Genomic DNA, 7,266 nt, shown 5'->3' with positions numbered 1-7,266 from the left:
CACCGGTAGGTATCCATAACGAGGAGGTGAGCCATGAAGGTCGCTAAGTACCAAGCTCTCGATTGGATCCAATCCTAGACATGTCCACATCCATTGCCACACTTGGTTATAACAAGTTGAAATTTCTTTGAGTGGTTATCTTTAGTAAATTGAATATTCGTGTCATTGTGTTATTTTAAAAAAATATCATTTTGAAATCGTGCCCTAAGTCTAGCCCATTTGAATTATTATTATCCATCAATTTAAAGTTGTTTAAAATAATATAATCTCAGAAAATCAAAGAAGAAAATAAAGTTAAAATGGCCTTATTACAACCCAAAACTTAAATAGTAATTAAAAATAACTTAAGAAAACCAGTCTCTTTTTCAAACCCAAAAGTGTTCACAATGGCCACTCTGAATCCTCTCCGGCTCCAAGTCACCCACATCAAGACTCACCTACAAGGTTAAAGAAGGGGTGAGTTTGGGGAAACTTAGTGTGTAAGGAAAACCCATTCAAAGCCCAAGTCAGCTCAAGCCCATTGGGCCTAAGCCCATTCCAGTAACAGTGGTACTGGGCCAGAGCCCTTTTCATTTACAATAAACCGGCCTTAGCCCCTTATTCAGATAATGATGGCCCATAGGCCCATTTCAAAATACATGCAACATCAGTAAACATATGCAAGCCCATTTGGGAGACTACTCAACCCACCAACCACTACACTCCACCCGTACCAGCCATACACTCTATGTGGGAATAGCTCAACCCACCCAAATTTAACACTCCACATTCTTGACCTTGCTGCTCGATTAACGATAAATTGAGGCAAAGCCTCCGAACGTGGACAAGCCACTTTCAGTACTTCCTCCGTCAATATCCCATCCATGCATCGATAATAACAACATGGCATGCAATAAATAACAACATCAAACATGCATTTAGGTCAATTTAACCCTAGGGTATTTGGTAATTTATCTCCCAAGGGTAAAAGCGTAAATTTTCCACTTTTAAAGGTATTTCAATAATTTATCTATTTTAGGGTTTTCATGCATATTCCTACCTTTCACGTACTAATGAATCACTACCGAGGGTTCTTACGAATTGGACCCGTTGACCCATCATTCAATTTTGGCCCATTAAGCCCAAAAATATCGAGGGCACGAAATCATGCACTTTGCGGTCAAACATTGCAGCTTACCAAAACATTAATCGATTTACCTCACAGGCATTTGCACACTTGCAAATCTACAAAATACCGATTTTCGGCATTTCGGCTTTTTGGCTTTTGCCGATCTAGACTAAGAAAGAGGGTGTTAGTTACACACCTGTTTGCGACGATATGTTGACGAGATCCACACACGAACCGCCTACAATTGGATTACTAACACGTTAATCTAACTATTCAAATACAAACTACATATTAACCCCTTACAATATTCGGCCAACCACACCTACAGATCATAGTGAGCTTATAAGAAATTAATAAGCAACTCATTAACAAATTTTTGTCAATGTTTACCACATAATCATAATTTCACTGCAAGCTGTCTTCCTGAGCAACAGTCACTAAATCATTTATAACTGGAGCTACGAAACTCCAAATCAAGTGCCGTTAATTTTCCCTGAAAATAGACTCATATATCTTCTATCCATAAAATTTTCAGAATTTTTGGTTTATCCAATAAATACCATATTTTTCTCAAAGTTTCCCATGTTTCACTGTTTGACTAATCTGACCACTCTTCATTACGAATCAAATTTCTCATTATACAGAATTCAAAATATGTTTTAGTTTATTTCATTTGAAACTAGACTCATTAAGCTTTAATTACATAATTTATTCAGCTTCTAATTCATCTCCCACAATTTATGGTGAATTTCCAAAGTCACGTTACTGCTGCTGCCCCAAGTAGATTTATTACCAAATCACTCTTTCACACCTAACTTGCATGCTTGTTATTTAAACATGTATATCACCAATCAATCATCACATATCTATGATTTTACTTAAGTATAATCTCCATTTCATCATTTTAAAGCACAACATGTTAGCCGATTTTTCCCTTTAGCATCTAAGGCACATGCATGCTCATTTGTTTGGCTCAACTTCACCTATCTTCCATTTTTCATCAAAAGAACATGAAACAACAACCAAAAACTAAAATATGCTTCATGAGTTAGGGTAGAATCAAGAAGAACTCATGAACATCAAGATAGAAGCAAAGTACCAAGAACTTACCTTCAATTTAGTACCAAGAACTTACCTTCAATTTTTCCTTCTCCTAGTGACCGAATATTCAAGGGTTTCCTCCCCTATTTGCTCTCTCTCAAATTCAGCTATGGAGAACAAAGAATGAACAACAACCTTCCTTTACTTCCTTTTGTTATTCTTATCACTCAACATTTTATGACACATAAATGATATACTAATATTTGTGCCATACTCATGCCATAATTCCAATAAAAATATGCCCATAATGCTTATCATGCCCATCATCCATTAACTATTAAAATGCTAATGCCCATCATTCATTAACTATTAAAATGCTAATGCCCATCATCCATTAACTATTAAAATGGTAAAATGCATACATTATCAACTATCCATCACCTTGGCTGGCCACTACATTAAAAGTGGGGAATGTAACACCCCTAACTCGTGACCGACGCCGGTGTCGGACACGAGGGGTTAACGGCCAAACCCTCTCAAGATACCAACCAGTTTGACATTACCAGTCAGGCTGGAAAACTGCGTCACCGTCGCCTTAAAAATCATATCTCGAGTTTCAAAACTCGGAAACTGGTTTCGTAAATTTTCCCTGAATTTAGACTCATATACCCATCCATGGATTTATTTTTAGAATTTTTGGTTTGGCCAATTGGTACAGTTTATTAGTTAAAGTCACCCATGTTACAGGGACCGACTGCTCTGACCTTCGCGCGTTACAACTTGAATATCTCCCTGTACAGGGCTTTAATACTGGTGCCGTTTGTTTCTAATGAAACTAGACTCAAAATGGAATCTTTACATATAAGGCATGACTCCTAATTATTTCTGGATAATTTATGGTAAATTTTAAAAGTCGCGACAGGGGACCCAGAAACCGTTCTGGCCCTGTCTCACGAGAACCTTAATATTTCTCAGTATACCGCTCATATGGTCGTTTCGTTTCGTCCATATAAAAATAGATTCATCAAGGTTCAGTTCCATAATTTACTCACTATTTAATTCTACTTCTACTATTTTTAGTGATTTTTCAATCTCATCTCACTGCTGCTGTCCGCAACAGTTACTGCAGTAGACTATGCCAATTTCATGAATTTTTCCTTGGCCTTAATCATCCATCATACATGACACAAATTATGGCCACCTTATCAAAATTTGAGTTTCTAAGACTCGTGGCTATAGGTTCTAGCATCCCACTCGACGACCACATAGGCCATTTTCACATGGCTTAAAGTTTACAACCCACAATTCGACAAAATATAATAGCCTATACATGCCAAATGTTCTTCAACAACAAAAACAATACCACAAGATTTCAGCCGTGTGATGACTTCAACGACGGTCCCGATCACATAAACGATACGAGTCCGAGAGACCTAAAATGGGTGACAAGAAAAACACCGAGTGAGTTTACAACTCAGTAAGTCATAAGCATTCATCAATCCATCGATAAAGTTACTACAACATGAAACAATAAACGAGGCTAGGTACTCATCCATATCGAATCTATACCAAGTCATACATCCACATTTCATATTCTACACAACAAGATATTTGAGGCATTTTCACACACTAACTCATTTCCACCACAATCATACAATTTCAATCATCACATAGATTTAAGGCTTACCAAATTCAACCCCGAGCATGAACATATTTTCTATTCGTCATGAGCTCGAGGTACTTACCCGATCCGCTGTCCGGGATTAGCTCGATAATGTCGCACACTCAGTGCCAATTGTAATGCAAGAGCATATAGTGAATCCGCACACTTAGTGCTATATGTATTCAACTCGCACACTTAGTGCTATATAATCAAACTCGCACACTTAGTGCTGTACAATTTTAAACCCGCACACTTAGTGCCAATCTTGTCACCGTGTCCATTTATACCCGCACACTTAGTGCCGAGACCAATACCTTATGTATTTTGCTGCCTTTATACATTCAACAATGGCATCATTCCATACACATACATTTCCATTTACACACCAACTCATTTAAACACATTTGCATATATATATTGATCATTTAAATCAACACCAAATATACGCTTAATGACTTACCTTGTGTTGGGTAAAATAGTCCAAGTCGGCTACTCGATGACCTTCGTCTTTCCCTTGCTTGATTCTCCTTCTTTAACTCCTTGAGCTTAATCAATAAATCAACTAGTTTAACCCTCTTGCTAAACATTCATAATTCAATTACACATGCGTATGTATGTTTGTATATTCGGCAACCATCCTCACTTATTACCCATTTGGTCAACAATCTAAGCCAAGATAAGGCTTCAATATGGTTGCCTCTAACCGAATACATGCACACCAATCTACTTCCTTTGGCCGAATATGCATGTCTATGTGGAGGCCAATTTTACACTTAATACTACACAAAAAAAACAGCATACATTTTCCTAATTAACGCATTACATATTGTAGTTCTATACACATCTCTCATTTATTTCATAACCAAACAACATCACAAGCAAATAGACACCTTAAAATAGTATACATGTCATACCAATTCATCATGTGCAAACATATATTCATGTAGGTGCAATGGCGAATTCTCAAGTGGCTTATATCCAAATATACACACATATCCAAAGCTTAAATCTTACTTACCATGCAACATGCATGAATCATACTTATGGATATAACATGGCCGAATACCACAACACCATACCGTTTCAATTTGGTCATGGTTAAACAAAGAACTTAGTATCTCATTCAAAATGCTAAAAGAAAATCTAAGAATCCCCAATCCACCATCACATGAATCATTATCAAGCTTGATATTTAGCATGCAATGGCATTAACACCATATTCACTTTGGCGAATTTCATTCCCATGACATAACAAAGATTTGAACCATGGGCTAACAAGAACATCAAGCTAGCAACTAAAATATACATGAATCTCATGGCAAAACATCAAACTTACCTTAATCTAGGTACAAGTATGGCCAAACCTCCTCCTAAACCTCTTCCAAACCAACATGAAACAAGAATTCCTTCCTTCTTCCTTAGAATTTTCAGCCCAAAGGAAATGAAAATGATGAACAAAATTCTTCTTTCTTTCTCCACACTCACGGCAATGGGCATGCATGAGACCATTTTTTTCTTTTTTTTTTTTTTCCTTTCATTATTAAATTCCCATGCTCACTATTTTATTTTTTCTTACATACACCATTGTCCAAACATGTTTTATGACATGTTTTTACCCATAATCTCTTGTCATGGCGGCCACTAACTATTAGGGGGAAATTTGACATGCAAGTCCTCCCCTTTGACTACATGCACTATTAGGTCCTTATAGATTAGCCTATCACTTTTCAAAAGTGTCACACAAGTCCTACTAACTGAATTCACATGCTATCGGCTAAATCGAAGCTTGAAATTTTCACACATTCATAATTACATATTCTAGACAATAAATATTACGTTCAAACATTTCGGTGACTCGGTTTAGCGGTCCCAAACCACTTCCGACTAGGGTCAATTTTGGGCTGTCACAACTCTCCCCCACTTAAGAAATTTTCGTCCCCGAAAATCTTACCGGTAAATAGGTTTGGGTAACGCTCTTTCATAGAGTTCTCGGGTTCCCAAGTAGCTTCTTCCATCCCGTGTTTGAGCCATAACACTTTTACTAATGGAACTCTTTTGTTTCGCAACTCCTTCACTTCACGAGCTAGGATACGAATCGGTTCTTCTTCATAACTCATATCGGCTTGAATTTCAACCTCGATGGACTAATTACATGTGACGGTCGATCTATAACGTCAAGCATCGAAACATGGAAGACGTTGTGAATCCTTTCAAGTTCGGGGCAAAATCAAACGATACGCCGGACCGACTCGTTCAGATATTTCATATGGCCCGATGAACCTCGGGCTCAATTTTCCTTACGGCCAAATCTAAGCACCTTCTTCCAAGGTGAAACTTTGAGAAAGACCTTGTCTCCAACCCGATATTCAATATCTTTTCTTTTCAAATCCGCATACGACTTTTGGCGATCCGGCGCTTTCAAACTTTCACGAATTACTCGAACTCTTTGCTCGGCATCCTTAACCAAATCAACCTCAAGAATTTACCTTCACTAAGTTCACCCGAATAATGGGTACGGCATTTACGATCGTATAAAGCCTCGTAAGGCGCCATCTTAATACTTGATTGAAAGTTGTTGTTGTGTTTATTCAATCAAAGGCGAATCTGTTCCCATGAACCACTAAACTCAAGGATACAACATCTCAACATATCCTCGAGTATTTGAATTATCCGTTCGGATTGACCATCGGTTTGGGGTGAAAGGCGGTCTTTGAAATGCAACTTGGTACCCAAAGCTTCTTGAAATTTCTTTCAAAATCGCGAGGTAAATCTCGGATCTCTATCCGACACAATAGAAATCGGTACCCGTGTAATCTCACAACGAGAAACGTACAATTCGGCTAGTTTATCCAATGAAAAATCCGTGCGCGACGGGATAAAGTGAGCCGACTTAGTCACCTATCAACAACAACCCAAATCGCATCCTTCTTACTAGTCGACAATGGCGGCCGGACACAAAGTCCATTGTGACTCGATCCCATTTCCACTCGGTATCGTGATCGGTGAAGCAATCTCAAGGCACTTGATGTTCCGCTTTCACTTGTTGACATATTAAACATCTCAAACAAAGTCGGAGATGTCCGTTTCATACCATGCCACCAAAACCGATGTTTCAAATCGTTGTATATCTTCGTACTCCCGGGTGGATTGCTATTCGGCTACAATGGGCTTCGTTCAAAATTATTGGAATAAGTTCCAATTCTTTGGGACACACGACGACTTCGAACCTCAAACAATCGTCATCATCGATTTGAAATTCCGAGTCCTTGTTCGAACACACTCATCCCGCTTTGCAACCAACTCATCGTCGACTTTCCGAGCTTCACGAATTTGACGTATCAATAATGGTTTGGCTTTCAATTCAGCTACTAACACATTGTCGGGTAGGATAGACAAGTGTACATTCATCGCTCATAAAGCAAATAGTGATTTCGGCTTAAGGCATCCGCAACCA

At 38.3% G+C, this 7,266-nt stretch overlaps 1 long non-coding RNA gene across 1 annotated transcript; it reads right to left on the bottom strand.

Moving 5' to 3' along the window:
• Positions 1 to 224: 224 nt before the first annotated feature.
• LOC128293858 (uncharacterized) lies at positions 225 to 1,354 on the bottom strand. The gene is made up of 2 exons (XR_008283971.1): positions 1,305 to 1,354; positions 225 to 437 (listed from the first exon to the last, which is right to left on the bottom strand). It is a non-coding gene; the product is annotated as an uncharacterized LOC128293858 (long non-coding RNA).
• Between the last annotated feature and the right edge of the window lie 5,912 nt (positions 1,355 to 7,266).

This window comes from Gossypium arboreum, chromosome 6 (assembly GCF_025698485.1).
Source record: "Gossypium arboreum isolate Shixiya-1 chromosome 6, ASM2569848v2, whole genome shotgun sequence".
In the NCBI taxonomy this organism is placed as follows: domain Eukaryota; kingdom Viridiplantae; phylum Streptophyta; class Magnoliopsida; order Malvales; family Malvaceae; genus Gossypium; species Gossypium arboreum.
Note: the sequence above shows the minus strand (reverse complement) of the source record. Positions and strands in the feature narration are given on the sequence as shown.